Below are 14,519 nucleotides of genomic sequence, written 5' to 3' on the forward strand. Positions count from 1 at the left end.
CTCCAGGGCCCAACAGGCCAGAAGGCTCAGGAGCCAGACAGGACGTAGGGCAGAACAAGCGGAACTGGATCAGGACATCAGGAACACATCAAGGCAGACATCAGTAACATCAGGAAGCAAACATCCGGACAGAGACCCATCAAGGCATAGGCAATCACAGAGGACCTGGATCGGCAAGGTTACAAACGACTGTACAGCCCGATCCAGAGGCCAGTTGCAAGTGACAAGAAAGTCCTTATATACTGGAGGTTGAAGGCAACTCCCTGGGAGGAGTTTATCTGGACCGCCCCTCGCTGGTCCTATAAGTAAGGTGGAGAGCTGCGGGCCAGCCCCTAGGGAAACGGGCGTGGCTGGAAACCAGGAAGTCCAAACAGCCAAGCAAGCCACAGGAACAGCTAGGCCTCTCAGGCCCTGGAGCAAGTCCCGGATGGAACACAGGCGAGGCCCTGGCTTCGGAGCGGCCTCCGGTGGAAGGTGAGAGACCACCTGTAGCGCAGCAACAGGGGGGATCGTAACAGTGGCAAAGTTGATGGGAAATATGTTGTGATGGGGTAGAGATACTGCTGTGAATGCTGGAGTTGCTGGACGAGAGCTGGAGTGGCTGGGATGAATGCTGGAGTGACTGGACGAGAGCTGGACTGAATGCTGGATGAATGCTGGAGTGGCTGGACGAGAGCTGGAGTGGCTGGGATGAATGCTGGAGTGGCTGGGATGAATGCTGGAGTGGCTGGGATGAATGCTGGATGAGAGCTGGAGTGGCTGGACGAGAGCTGGAGTGGCTGGGATGAATGCTGGAGTGACTGGACGAGAGCTGGACTGAATGCTGGACGAGAGCTGGAGTGGCTGGACGAGAGCTGGAGTGGTTGGGATGAATGCTGGAGTGGCTGGGATGAATGCTGGAGTGGCTGGGATGAATGCTGGAGTTGCTGGATGAGAGCTGGAGTGGCTGGGATGAATGCTGGAGTGGCTGGACGAGAGCTGGAGTGGCTGGGATGAATGCTGGAGTGGCTCGGATGAATGCTGGAGTGGAGATGCTGGAGATCTACACATAAGTTGTGGCCTATTGAAGAGAGGGGGGAAGACCTCAGCACTAACTATATTATCAAAGATGTATGAACATTATTGAAAAGATGATTGTTCTGATGTAAAATCGCATACAGGTCTACGTTAAGTGTTGTAAAAGGTACACAAGCCATAAGGGTATAAGATCTTTACCGATATATGTATATATAGTTTTTCCACATTCATTTGTGAGTTGGCACAGTGAGGCTGTTCAATGACAATGCTGGTACCTGTGTTTTAAATTGAATGAATGAGCAAGAGTGTAAATGAGTATAAGGGTGAGTGTTGTGAAACCATCGAGACACATTTTATGGTATGTGTTAAGTAATTTGTGATAATAAAGTTTGTTAACTCTCTTATATGTTATGTGTGTGTTACAATAATTGTTGAGAGCATAGGTAATATCACCCATTTTGTATTACTGAAATCTGCCAGAACAATATGGATGTGTGCAGAATATAATTTATCTAAAATAAAATAAAAAAAGATAAATCCCAGCAGCATGTCCTACTCCGAGCCCTGTGTGGAAAAGCTGAAAGGACACAATGTGGTGAGGCTGCAATAGGCTGGGGAGAAAAAGAAAACGGCCCTGATTTTCATTATATTGGACAAACTCTGATGAAGAAATCGTTGAACTCCTGCCTGGAAACTGTCTCTGTCATGCTGTGCTCACCATACACAGATTATTATGATATCAGTTTTAAAACCCTCTTATCACCGTGGCGAGTAGAGCAATATTAGAGCTGTCCCAATCTCTAGACCAGAAAATGTGCTGGTAAATAAAATATTTGATAAGAAGGTAGTGGCAGCATCCAGGCCTGGATTTGTCAATAGACACACTAGACCCTGTGCCTGGGGGTGGGGGCAGCAGGCTGGCTGAAGATTTCCTGCCTTTCAGCATACAACAGTCCTCTGCTTCCTGATCCAGCAGGAAACAGGTTGAGCCTGGAGCAAAGGGGGATAATTGTGGGGCCATTAGGAGAGGTTGAGTGGGGGACAGAGACCAGGAGATGAAAGGGGATTGACTGGGGGCATGTGCCTGTGTGTGAGAGAGAGGGGAATGGGGAAGAAGGGAGGCAGTGTGTGTGTGTGTGAGAAAGAGAGAGAAGAGACTGGTGTGGTGGGAGGTTAGAGAAGTCATACATGGGGGAACAGGACCAGATCATGGTAAGGATACCTGCCTCGTCCTCATCCCCACCAATGCAGTTCACATCATTGCTTCCTTGATCTTGAATTCTTGAAACTTACTTATTTTATTTAGATTTATATTCCACTTTTCACAGTGGTTCAAAGTGGATTACATTCAGGTACTGTAGGTATTTCCCTATCCCAGAGGGCTTACAATCTAACTGGCTGATACAGTACAGTGCGCTCCGATGGAGCTCACTGTTAACCTGCCCTTGGACGCGCGTTTTCCCTTACCCCTTATTCAGTAAGGGGCGGAAAACGCGCGTCCAACCCACGGCACCTAATAGCGCCCATGTTGATGGCCCTATTAAGTATGCCTGCGCGATTCAGTAAGTAAAATGTGCAGCCAAGCCGCACATTTTACTTTAAGAAATTAGTGCCTACCCAAAGGTAGGTGCTAGTTTCTGCCGGCACTGGGAAAGTGCACAGAAAAGCAGTAAAAACTGCTTTTCTGTGCAACCTCCGACTTAATATCATGGCGATTTTAAGTCGGAGGTCCCGAAGGGTGTAAAAAGAAAAAAGAAAAAAAATTTAAAATGGGCCGGCGGCTGTCGGGCCGAAAACTGGACGCTCAATTTTGCCGGCGTCCGGTTTCCGAGCCCGAGGCTGTCAGCGGGCTGAAGAACCAACGCCGGCAAAATTGAGCTTCGGCTGTCAAACCCGCTGACAGCCACCACTCCTGTCAAAAAGGAGGCGCTAGGGATGCGCTAGTGTCCCTAGCGCCTCCTTTTGCCCGTTTCTACCGCACCACCTAATTTAAATACAGAATCACATGCACAGGCGAGTGGCCTGTGTGCACGCTGGGAGAGCGGGCATTCATCCTCTCTCTTCCGTGGATTTTACTGAATCAGCCGTTAGTTTGTACCTGAGGCAATGGAGGGTAAAGTGACTTGTTACAAGGAGCGACAGCGGGACTCGAACGCTGGTCTCCTGATTTATAGCCCACTGCTCTAACCACTAAGTTATAATCCCCCTTCCAATCCCTAATACCAAATCCTCCATCCTCTGGATCCCCTCATCTCTTTCTCCCTTCTTGTCCCCATCCCCCTATCCTCCCCAACCCTAGTCCTCCCCATCTCCAATACTCTCTCCTCCCTCTCTCCTTCATCCCCACTTCTTCTCACTCTCCTCATCCCAATCACCAGCCCTCCCTCTCCTCTCTTCATCCCTATTTCTCCCACTCTTTTCTCCTTTCCCCATCCTGAGAACTCCTCATGGTACTTTCCTCATGCAATAAGAACAAAATAAATAATACAGCCACAAGCAAGTTTGGAAATCTCTTTTTATGATCAAATTTGCAGATGACACAAAATTATTCATAGTTAAATCACAAATAGATTATTGGACAGCCATATGGCAGATGAAATATAATGTGGACAAGTGCAAGGTGATGCATATAGGGAAAAATAACCCATGCTATAATTACACAATGTTAGGTTCCATATTAGGAGCTACTACCCAGGAAAAAGATCTAGATGTCATAGTGGATAATACATTGACGTCATCATGCAGCCTCTTATTAGCATGGTGGAGAAACAAGCCTTGGTAAATAGACTCAGATCCCATATGTTAGAACTCAGTCCTACAAAACTGTACATGCTTTGGGTGATGTAGGGTGCCTTCCAGCTCATTTGCTGATTGAGGATACTGAAAGTAAGCCAAAAGAAGTGGTCTGAAGCCTGGAGGTTTTCCTGGATGTTAAACTTTCATTAAAACCTCAGATTTCCTAATGGTTAGATCAACAAATGTGTCTCTACAGATTATTAGGCAGCTGGGGTCTTATCTGTCCAAAAAGGATTTGGCAGCAATGATTGACGGGCTAGTGACCAGTCAATTTAACTATTGTTATTCCCCTTATTGGGGATTATTACCCTTGGGTTTACTAGTATGGTAGCAGCTGCTCCAAAATACCGCGGCTAGGATTTCAGTCCATGCAGAAGTCAGAGAAAATATTGCCTCTGTTATGCAGGAACTGCACTGGCTCCCAGTTAAGTGGAGACTGCAGTTTAAGATTTTGCAAATTGCATTCAGATGTGTCAATCAAGGCAGGTCCATTATTTCCATTATTTTCCACAGAGAGCATTACATTCCTCACATCAAGCTTCATTAATTGTTCCACTGTCATGGCAGGCTAAATTGGTCCCTTTGGAAATCTGCCTTGTGCCACAGTATTTAGGGTTCAGGAATAAAGTGGAGACCTCACTCATTAGGCAGGCGTATTCCTGAACATCTTAGATGAACCCAACAGGTTTGCTAGTCTGGTAAATTAACACAGCTTATCAGTTACTACCCTTAACAGAAAGTATGGGGGTAACCTGCACAGAACAGCAATTACTATCATTATCACAACACATAAGAACATAAGAACATGCCTATACTGGGTCAGACCAAGGGTCCATCAAGCCCAGCATCCTGTTTCCAACAGTGGCCAATCCAGGCCATAAGAACCTGGCAAGTACCCAAAAACTAAGTCTATTCCATGTTACTGTTGCTAGTAATAGCAGTGGCTATTTTCTAAATTAACTTACAGGCCGATACAGTAAGGACGCGGTAGAAAAAGTGCGGCAGTGCCGGGCGCCCGCTCGTTTGCCGCGCGCACAGTTCGGATCATATACCGCTCGATACAGTATTTAAATAGCATGCAAATGCAAGCCACGTCCAAAGCGCGTCCAAGAAGCGTCCATGAAGCGCAATCCATTTTACTGTATAGAGCGCTATACAGCGCCTATACAGTATCCTGGGTGCGCTGGTACCTGTCATTTCAAATGTCATTTGAAATGACAGGTACCAGGAAGTGGATCCCAACTTTAATCAAAAGAAAACCTAAGGCGAGCAGAAAAGCGACTCGACATGCTATTAAAATATTGTAAATAAAGTGTAACAAAAGTTAACTTACTTTTTCTTACAGTCCTCTCTGCCCTCCTCCGGAGGCACACACCGCGGCTCCCCTGCCTCCCGGGGGCAGCCGGCGGCAAAAGCGGCTTCCAGTGGCCCCCGCCGGCGAAGATGGATGAACGCACGCGTACGCCGTGACGTCACGCACGCCCATTCATGCGCCTTTGCTGACGAGCGCCCTTGCACTACGGGCGTGCGTTCATCCATCTTCGCCGGCGGGGGCCGCTGGAAGCCGCTTTCGCCGCCGGCTGCCCCCGGGAGGCAGGGGAGCCGCGGTGCGCGCCTCCGGAGGAGGGCAGAGAGGACTGTAAGAAAAAGTAAGTTAACTTTTGTTACACTTTATTTACAATATTTTAATAGCATGTCGAGTCGCTTTTCGCCCTGCGCCTTGCTTCGCGAGGAGGGGAGAGAGGACTGGGGTTGCCCCGGAGACCGGTGGCCAGGGCAGGTGAGTGGGGGCTGGGGGAAAGTTTGCCGCCTACCCTTACCCCTGCCTCTAATGCAGGGGTAAGGGTAGGAGGTAATTTAGCAGGTTAAAGACGCGGCTAAACTGCAGGTTAAAAGGCGATAGTCGGGGCGCACGTTACTGAATGGGAGGGAATAGCTAATCGGATCGTTTACATCTAATATACATGCCGCGGGCGGAAAGGGTTACCCGTTGATTTAAAGAAGCGGTAAGAATGGGTTAAAAGGGATAGTGAATGGCGGGTTGGACTTACGCGGCCAAATTGTGAGTAAACAGCAAGTTGGAAACGGGGTAACTGCGGCCGCGCTTTACTGTATCGGCCCGTTAATTAATAGCAGGTAATGGACTTCTCCTCCAAGAACTTATCCAATCCTTTTTTAAACCCAGCTACACTAACTGCACTAACCACATCCCCTGGCAGAGTTTAATTGTGCGTTGAGTGAACAAGAACTTTCTCCGATTTAGTTTTAAATGTGCCACATGCTAACTTCATGGAGTGCCCCCTAGTTTTTCTATTATCTGAAAGAGTAAATAACACAGAGTGGCAGTTATTAACCTTAACATAAGGCATGGGGTAATCTGCATGGAGCAGCAGTTACTACTCTTAATAGAATGCACAGGGGTAACCTGCACAAGAGGCAGTTGCTACCCTTAAATGAAAACATAGGGGTAACCTGCAAGGAGCGGCAGTTATTACGCATAACGGAAGCATGGGTAACCTGGATGGAGTGGCAGTTATTACCCCTAACAGAGGGATAGGGGTAACCTGCATGGAGCAGCAGTTACTACCCTTAACAAAACACATGGGGATAACCTGCATGGAGTGGCAGTTACTACCCTTAACAGAATGCATGGTGGTAACCTGCACAAAGCGGCAGCTACTACCCATAACATAAGGCATGGGGTTAGCTGCATGGAGCAACAGTTACTACCCTTAATAGAACGCATGGGGGGGGGGGAGGTAATCTGCACAAGCGGCAGTTACTATCCTTAAATGAAAGCATGTGGTTACCTGCATGGAGTGGCAGTTACTACCTTTAACAGAACACATGGGGATAACCTGTTCAGAGCAGCAGTTACTACCCTTATCACAACACAAGGGGTAACCTGCATGGAGTAGCTGTTGCTACCCTTAACAGAATGCATGGGGTAACCTGCACAGAGCAGCAGTTACTACCCTTAACAAAAGGCATGGGGTAACCTACATGAAGCGGCAGTTACTACCCTTAACAGAACACATGGGGGTAACCTGCACAGAGTGGCAGTTACTACCCTTAACAGAAGCAATGGGGGTAACTTGCACAGAGCGGCAGTTACTACCCTTAATAGAATGCATGGGGTAACCTGCATGGAGCAGCAGTTACTACCCTTAACAGAACACATGGGGTTAACCTGCATGGAACGGCAGTTACTACCCATAACAGAAGACATGGGGTTAACCTGCATGGAGCGGTAGTTACTACCCATAACAGAAGACATGGGGTTAACCTGCATGGAACGGCAGTTACTACCCATAACAGAACACATGGGGTTAACCTGCATGGAACGGCAGTTACTACCCATAACAGAAGACATGGGGGTAACCTGCACAGAGCAGTAGTTACTACCCTTAACAAAACACATGGGGGTAACCTACATGAAGCGGCAGTTACTACCCTTAACAGAACACATGGGGTTAACCTGCACGGAGCGACAGTTACTATCCTTAACAGAATGCATGGGGGTAACCTGCACGGAGTGGCAGTTACTACCGTTAACATGGGGTTAACCTGCATGGAGCGGCAGTTACTACCCTTAACAGAACACTTGGGGTAACCTGCATGGAGCGGCAGTTACTACCCTTAACAGAACACTTGGGGGTAACCTGCATGGAGCGGCAGTTACTACCCTTAACAGAACACTTGGGGTAACCTGCATGGAGCGGCAGTTACTACCCTTAACAGAACACTTGGGGGTAACCTGCATGGAGCAGCAGTTACTCCCCTTAACAGAACACATGGGTGTAACCTGCACGGAGTGGCAGTTACTACCATTAGCAAATTGCTGGGTGGACTTGATGGACCATTTGATCTTTATTTGCCATCATTACTATGTTACTCTTTTATGTGTAATTAGAAGGGTGTTCTCTAATAAGCTAAGAACTACATCTCCATTTCTGTAGAACAAAACCCGGGCTGGATCAGCCTCTTCATGTTGACCTGGATGAGGTGGCAGACCAGCACCTGAATAGGCAGATTGTAAGTGACATCAGATACACTTACTTCAGCTCTCCCTCTCCTGGACTGAGCCTTCAGATTATGCAGTGTTATCTGTAACATTAAACCTGAGCTTTTCTTTATTCATAGGAAGTGGCTACAGGAAGTTTACTGCTGGAGGAGAAGGGAGACCAAGGAAAGCCTATGAGGGTCAATTTGAAGGCCAAGCCTCAGTGTAGGGTATGTGTTATAGCCGGGCTGAGTGATGAGAGACATTTAAAACCAGGACAGATTTCTTTTTATGGAGGGAACCCACACAGAAAGTACCTGAAACTTAGAGCGCAGCTAACAGATTCTCAGATACTCAGGAAGGCAAAGTAACTGGCCAGAATAAATATAACCAGACTGAAGTGACCATGTGAGACCTACGGTATGATGGAGCCTGAGTGAGAGACCACAGGGAGAAGAGCTTTGTAACCCCCTGGTCCTCCATGGGAACTGCAGAGAGCTGTTGGAAAAGGAGAATGATCACTAGACTGATTATTTCAGGGTGCATTTTTATTAAAAATTCACCGAGCAGCAATTTAGCTGTCTTTGTTCTGGTTAGGAAAGTTTAAGCACATTTTCAGAGGCAACCTAGTCAGAGCAGGGGGAGAGGTGGAGGAGAGAAGATGCACGGGAAGGGGTGTGTGTGTGTGGAGAAAGAGAAGACCACAGGAAGAGTGGGAAGGAGCCGGGAAGTTGGCAACCCTACTGCTGACACCTCACCTACTGGCCTGCTACTGGGTTGCGGCCTGTCCATCTGGCTTCTTACCTGTGGCCCAGCGTGCCAACACTTTCTCTGCTGATTCTGCCTCCTAGCGCCTCCTTCCCTATAGCAGGGTGAAGCATCAGCAGGCCAGAGGGGAAAGTAAAAGCAGGTCATGGGTGATAACAGGTCAGCAGCCAAGTGTCAGCAGACTGAATTGCATCAGACGAGTTGGCACAGGCTGCAGAATTGATAACCAGTCCGAGGGGAGAGCAGAGGCAATAGAGCCTAATTTCCTGTGATTCCACAACAGAAAGTGAATTCTGCAGTTGTGCCTGGTGCCACTGAATAATGAGAAAGCAGGGACCCTGTATATTTGTCTATCTCCAGTGCCTTTTATCAGATAACCTGCAAATCCTACAAGGTGCATGAGAGAGACTGCATCAGTGGTTGGTTTGGAGAGCTATTTAGCATTGAGTGTGGGGTTAGACAGGACTGTCTTCTGAATTCTTTGTTGACATGTTATTTCTGTTGACCTTCTCCTGAGACCTTTCATGCAAAGCACAAAAGATACAGGGAGTCTATGTGTTGGCCTGCTCAGAGGATCCCATAGTCTGTGTACCAAGCAGAGAATCACAAGCTTGTAACTGCTGAGAGAATCCCTCACATTGGATTCCCATGTGAACTGGAATAAATCTGTGTACTGTCGAGGAGAGCTGCGTGGGGGTCCCACTGTCCTGGCCACCATCCACCATGGTCCACGGCTTTTTTTTTTTGGCCTTCGTCTGGATGTTTCTCTTACCACCTGCATTCCCGGTTAACTCCCTGCTGACATAGCCTTTCTCTGTTCTTTCCATGTATCCAGTCCAAACCAGTCTTCTTTCCCTCATCTTCTCTGCAACCTCAGCCACCTTTGGTCTTCTCTTAACCTCTTTATTCCAGGCACTGTCACTTCGAAGACGATTTTCAAGGGATCCACAGAGCTGGTGTTAAGAGTGGGTGACGCTGTGATACTGTACTTTCTGTGTGACTCGTGCACTAAGTTCTTAGTGAACATATTAGTGAGAAAGCCCACCTTGGAGTATTGTTGCCACTGCACTGGCTGCCATACTTCTCTCTCTCTCTCTCTGTGCCCTGGGGTGGTCATTCTACTACATTTGCTGTTTTCCTCCTCTTTTAGTGCTTTTGGGTTTGTGCCACTAATTGTGCTACTTTGCCACTCTAACGGTGGCCTGGGCAGGACATGCCACTTTTTGAGGTCCTTTGCCCCTCTTTTGGTGCCGCGGGGATGCATAAATTGAAGGTTACAGCCACCAGCCTAGCCCGGGCCACAGAAGTAAGGCCAGGTAAAATAAAAATAATTACGCAGGGTTGGCCACGTTAGCTGTTGATTCACCTAGGCCTGAGCCTGACCAGTACTGACCAGAGAAGGCTGGAACAACACAGAGGGAAAACTCCTAGGCATCTCTTCCAGTTAGAGGTTAAATTAACCCTTTAAAGCCAGCGCACTGAATATAACAGAAGCTGCGAACGTGTAGACTGGCACACAGAAACTTTGCAAAATAAAGCATGAACACAGCATTAGGAAGAGCAACAGAAAGGCTGCTGTGGAAGAAGGACACTGTGAACACAGGACAAAACTGAATAAAGAGGAAAGCATTTGTGGAGATGGCAAATATAATGCTCCTCGTGTAAAGCCAGATCTCTTGGACAAACTGAATCGTGTACAGCAGTTGAAATGCTCTATAAAAGCACATTTTTGTTCTAAGGGATTGGCATGCATGATCATCATGGGACAGGTTATATTTATTTGTAACTCTACCCCAGTCATAGGGGGGTGGGAACAGTTTTTAAATCATTTGCCCTGGCTGAAAAATGGCCTCCTCAGTGTAGATAAACCCCCACCAGCTTTAACAACATTTATTGATTTTATTTATTTTTAGCTACAGGGAGGAGGCATTCCTGGGGGGTGTTTATTTATTTTTTGTATTTTATATAATCATGCTTGATATTCTGCCCACTCCAAAGGTGCTTTCAAGACAGATGATAATTTACAAAACAATTAATATTAATTGGAAAATGCAATAATAAGATATTGACCAGGATGAGAAAGCAAGCCATAAACCCGGGGAAAAACAACCCCAGTTTTTAATCTTCTCCCTAAAATCAAGATAATTCAGCGCCAAATAAAGTTCCAGCTGGACCTTGCTCCATTCTGCTTGTGCATAAGAGTAAAAGGCCCCTCCACTTAGCTTCCACCAGTTTATATTCTGTCGCGGCTGGCTGGTGCCAGCAGATCCCGTTGAGAAGATCTTAAAAGTGTGCTAAAATCTTTCAGGTATTTTGGTCCCGTTTGATGTAAGGATCTTAAAACCATAGACAAAACCTTGAACTTGACCCTCTGTTGGGAGCCAGGGCAGCTCTTTTAGAAGAGGTGTGATGTCATCTGTTGGTCTCCCCTTTACTAGTAATCGTCTAGCTGCAAGCGCTGCATAATTTTTCCGGGAGGCCAAAATACAAGGAGTTCCACTAAGTCAATACGACTAAGCGCCAGTGAATAAATTAATGCTTTACATTCCTTCCTGTTTAAAATGTCATGTGACAAACAAATTAAATGTAGTTGCATAAAGCAACACCTGACTACCAATGAAACCTGTAGTTCAAAGGATAAAGGGACATTCAAAATAACTCCCAATGAGCGAATCTTCACTATATTAGGAAACATATCTAAATCCATAATGTGTCTGACTTAGATGGATTTAATCTTAATTAATTTATTTGATTTATTTTCCATCTCTCGGGTATTTCAAAGCAGATTACATTCAGGTGCCCCCAGAGAGCTTACAATCCAAGCTTGTCCCTGAAGCAATGGAGGGTGAAGTGACTTGCTCAAGGTCATAAGGAGCAATAGTAGGATGTAAACCCTGGCTACTAGCCTGTTGCTCTATTAGGCTACTCCAACTATAACATCACTTGGCTGATTCAGGCTTGCTTGTTGACAAAGAAAGCACATCAGTGGTTTAGCCCTCATTTAGGGGCGGATTTTCAGAGCCCTGCTCGCGTAAATCCGCCCAAAACCGGGCGGATTTACGCGAGCAGGGCCCTGCGCGCCGGGAAGCCTATTTTACATAGGCCTCCCGGCGCGCGCAGAGCCCCGGGACTCGCGTAAGTCCCGGGGTTCTCGGAGGGGGGCGTGTCGGGGGCGTGTCGGGGGGCGGGCCCGGTCGTCGCGGCGTTCCGGGGGCGTGTCGGCAGCGTTTTGGGGGCGGGTACGGGGGCGTGGCTACGGCCCGGGGGCGTGGCCGCGCCCTCCGTACCCGCCCCCAGGCCGCGGCCCGGCGCGCAGCAGGCCCGCTGGCGCGCGGGGATTTACGTCTCCCTCCGGGAGGCGTAAATCCCCCGACAAAGGTAAGGGGGGGGGTGTAGACAGGGCCGGGTGGGTGGGTTAGGTAGGGGAAGGGAGGGTAAGGTGAGGGGAGGGCAAAGGAAAGTTCCCTCCGAGGCCGCTCCGATTTCGGAGCGGCCTTGGAGGGAACGGGGGGAGGCAGCGCGGCTCGGCGCGCGCAGGCTATACAAAATCGATAGCCTTGCGCGCGCCGATCCAGGATTTTAGTGGATATGCGCGGCTCCGCGCGTATCTACTAAAATCCAGCGTACTTTTGCTTGAGTCTGATGCGCAAGCAAAAGTAGGCTGATCGCGCTTCTTTTAAAATCTACCCCTTAATGAATACAACGTAGATGGGTCATCTGGAAAGAACATGCATCTTGCCCACAGACCTTAAGATATGGCGTGCCTCAGGGATCTATATTATCCCCAGTGCTCTTCAACATATACCTTCAACCATTAATAGACTTAATAGGAAGTTTCAGCATTACATGTGATGTATATGCTGATGATATACAGCTAAATATATATTGGCTGGGTCAGACCAGGTGACTGCAGTTAATATCATCAGCATATACATCACATGTAATGCTGAAACTTCCTATTAAGTCTATTAATGGTTGAAGGTATATGTTGAAGAGCACTGGGGATAATATAGATCCCTGAGGCACGCCGTATCTTAAGGTCTGTGGGCAAGATGCATGTTCTTTCCAGTTGACCATCTGCATGAGGGCTAAACCACTGATGTGCTTTCTTTATCAACAAGCAAGCTTGAATCAGCCATAGTGCATGGGTGGTGTCATCCAATGGAGCCAACATGGACCCAGCTTTCAGAGCTCAGAAGTCGGGTGGTGTCATCCAACAGACCTGACATGGACCCAGCTCTCAGAGCTCGGAAGTCGGGTGATATCATCCAATGGAGCCGACACAGACCCAGCTCTCAGAGCTCAGAAGTCAGGTAGTGTCATCCAATGGAGCCGATACGGACCTAGCTCTCAGAGCTCGGAAGTTGGGTGGTATCATCCAATGGAGCTGACACAGACCCAGCTCTCAGAGCTCAGACGTTGGGTGGTATCATCCAATGGAGCCAACACGGATCTAGCTCTCAGAGCTCGGAAGTCTGGTGGTTCATCCAATGGAGCCGACATGGACCCAGCTCTCAGAGCTCAGAAGTCAGGTGGTATCATCCAATGGAGCCAGCTCTCAGAGCTCAGAAGTTGGGTGGTATCATCCAATGGAGCTGACACAGACCCAGCTCTCAGAGCTCAGAAGTCAGGTAGTGTCATCCAATGGAGCCGATACGGACCTAGCTCTCAGAGCTCGGAAGTTGGGTGGTATCATCCAATGGAGCTGACACAGACCCAGCTCTCAGAGCTCAGACGTTGGGTGGTATCATCCAATGGAGCCAACACGGATCTAGCTCTCAGAGCTCGGAAGTCTGGTGGTTCATCCAATGGAGCCGACATGGACCCAGCTCTCAGAGCTCAGAAGTCAGGTGGTATCATCCAATGGAGCCAGCTCTCAGAGCTCAGAAGTTGGGTGGTATCATCCAATGGAGCTGACACAGACCCAGCTCTCAGAGCTCAGAAGTCAGGTAGTGTCATCCAATGGAGCCGATACGGACCTAGCTCTCAGAGCTCGGAAGTTGGGTGGTATCATCCAATGGAGCTGACACAGACCCAGCTCTCAGAGCTCAGACGTTGGGTGGTATCATCCAATGGAGCCAACACGGATCTAGCTCTCAGAGCTCGGAAGTCTGGTGGTTCATCCAATGGAGCCGACATGGACCCAGCTCTCAGAGCTCAGAAGTCAGGTGGTATCATCCAATGGAGCCAGCTCTCAGAGCTCAGAAGTTGGGTGGTATCATCCAATGGAGCTGACACAGACCCAGCTCTCAGAGCTCAGAAGTCGGGTGGTGTCATCCAATGGAGCTGACATGGACCCAGCTTTCAGAGCTCAGAAGTCGGGTGGTGTCATCCAATGGAGCCAACATGGACCCAGCTCTCAGAGCTCAGAAGTCAGGTGGTATCATCAAACCTCCTCAAATCACCCTCAATGAATATGCACAATGAATATGCATATTCATGCATATGCACAATGAATATGCACAATGAATATGCATGAGAGAGATTTGTATGCATTGCCTCCATTATATGCAAATTTATCTCATATATATTCATTGTGGATATCCTGAAAACCTGACTGGCTAGAGGGTCCCCAGGACAGGGTTGGGAACCACTGATGTAGAGGTTGTATCTTCTTCTGTTCACTCAGAGGTTCATTAAAACATACAGTTCAGCATTCCCTAAACATTTTCACACAACTGTAGATAGCAATATCATAGAAAGAATAACAAAAAAAGAAAACAACTGCTACACTTGATAACAGTTAAACCACCAGACATAGCAGATGGAAATAGCCATACAACATCCCAATCACAGGTTATCTTATCAAAGAAAAAACTTCAAACCCAACTCTCCAACTCCTAGGGAAAATCTTTTCGGATTATAATGCAAACAGTATTTTTCACATCTGTTCACGAAGGGATGTTAAGTGTTAGCTCGCCAAAACTCATATTAT

At 47.8% G+C, this 14,519-nt stretch overlaps 1 protein-coding gene across 3 annotated transcripts in view; it reads left to right on the forward strand.

The window, feature by feature from the left end:
- The window catches only part of SLC38A5 (solute carrier family 38 member 5), a 173,846-nt gene that overhangs the window by 127,604 nt on the left and 31,723 nt on the right, over positions 1–14,519 (forward strand). The gene's annotated exons all lie outside the window — the stretch shown is intronic.

This window comes from Rhinatrema bivittatum, chromosome 1 (genome assembly GCF_901001135.1).
Source record: "Rhinatrema bivittatum chromosome 1, aRhiBiv1.1, whole genome shotgun sequence".
In the NCBI taxonomy this organism is placed as follows: domain Eukaryota; kingdom Metazoa; phylum Chordata; class Amphibia; order Gymnophiona; family Rhinatrematidae; genus Rhinatrema; species Rhinatrema bivittatum.